Raw genomic sequence first — 2,109 nt, forward strand, 5'->3', positions numbered from 1 at the left:
TAGAGGAGACATTCAGGTGGGTGGGGAGGTGTTATAAAATACTGACAGTATATTAGTAGAAACATTTATGGAAATCTACTTAAAAGGAAATGCAGGCATTTATAAATACTGCTTATGCCACTACAAAGCTCAGACGACACACTAAAGGTTTTGTGGAAAAGGCATGCCTTGTCTTAAGTTATTTATGAATTAATGTATTTCAGATATAAGACAGGATTTTAGATTAATGGTTGCAAAGTCTGTCAGAGCTTAGCCCTCCTCTCCAAAAAAATTCTTGTTTAAGCTTCAGGCCTACTGGCTCAAGGGTGGAAATCACTTTGAAATACTTTTTCTAAGATCCTACTGTGAAAAGAATTAAGTCAGATTTCCAGAACTTGAGCTTTGGATCAGCACAGCCTCAGTATTATAATTCTATGCTTTATGATTACAAGCAAAAATAAAATTAAATAATATAGGTCAGATACAGTGGGTGAGGCCCTGCCCCCACTGAAGTCAGTGAGACTCTCTGGCAACATCTAAATTTATAACTAAAATTGTCAGGGCCTGTTTTCTACCCCTGAGGCCATCTGGCAGGGTCTGGCCGCATCCCCTCTATTAAACGCTCTGGTGTTTTAAACAGGGTAGCACAACCAAGCCACTCACTGGGAACAAACCTGAGCTGACTCTAGCTCAACTGTGCACAGGATTTTTTTTGCAGATTTTAATCGCTGTAGAGCAAAGCCAGAAACTATTTTAACAAATCAACAGTATGATTCAAGTCCAGTGCCCAAGTTCATGCCATACCGCTCCTTAATTTCTATTGTCACTGATGACCCTTGCTCTGATTTATATCAGTGGTGCTACTCATTTGCTCAAAATCATGTTTGCAAATGGGATTGTTTTTAGTCTTTTAACCAAGCTTTGAGTTTAAATTAAAGACATAAAGATAATCTGAACATATAGAAATTATCCTGGTTTTACTCTGTTTCTAGTCATGAGTGGCTATATTGATTTTGTGATGGTGCACAATTTCCTAACTCTATGTTTGTATGCTTCTTTCCTCAGCCTGCTGTTTATGGCTCTGCTGTAGCAAATGTCTCTCTCCTCCTACCCCTTATTCAATTCTGGTACCACTTTGTCTCCCTAGAAAAAATAAAGGAAAACTATTCACAAAAGAATAATGAGGTAGTAAGACTAAAGCTTAATATATCACAAGTACGTAACAAAGCATACTAAAATTTGTTTTCTGTTTTGATTAGCAATTAAATTTTTGACATTCCAGCTGCCCAGTCACCATAAAACAACTGTCCTCTGCCTCAGTGTGCAATTCCTGAGGGGTGACTGTGGAAGGTACCTACCCACCAGCAGATCTATTTACTATTTGTGAATCCTACTATTTTGAGGTCTTTAGTGAGCTGAGAAGCAGTGCAAATACTCAAGACCTTTGACGGGAAAAATATATGCATGTTAGATGACACACGCTCTGAAGGCAATGATAAAATAATATGCTTTACTGACAATAAAAAAATGTAATAAATGAACATAAACAACCAAACAAATTGGAAGTACAACATTTTCACATATGAGGTATATGTTACCCTGTTAAGAGAATTACGAAGAAATGCAAGGTGCTATGGAAGTCCTATACAACCTGTGTAACAGCTAAGCAACTACCAGTCTGTTAGCTTTTCCCAGGCTCTGGCAACTTCCTCAGAAGACTGGCCTTTCGTCCCTGCCTTGAGATTGCTGCAGAATGCGAAAGGAAGGAAAAAGCAAGTGAGCTAACAAGGATCTTCAGGTTCCTCATTAAAATACATTTGGAGAATCATTTCTAAAATATAACCCTAAAATCCAGCACGTGAATTTATAAGAAATTTTCCGCTAATATTCCTTGAGATGGATTTGGACACATCAGAAGAAAATTACTGTCTTGCAAAAATGGTAGAGAACATAGCTCACCAAAAGACTAAAAGAATTTAGAAATTCCATGAAACAAATAACAAAATTACTTCAAATTAGTATAAGCAACTTCATATAAAAATTCTGAAGGTGGCTAATGAAAATGTGCAATATCCAGCTGCTCTTGCAAAATAAAAAAAAAAAATTTAATAATTCTTCTTTTTAATTTGC

Source organism: Aptenodytes forsteri, unplaced genomic scaffold (assembly GCF_000699145.1).
Source record: "Aptenodytes forsteri isolate BGI_AS27 unplaced genomic scaffold, ASM69914v1 Scaffold94, whole genome shotgun sequence".
Lineage (NCBI taxonomy): Eukaryota > Metazoa > Chordata > Aves > Sphenisciformes > Spheniscidae > Aptenodytes > Aptenodytes forsteri.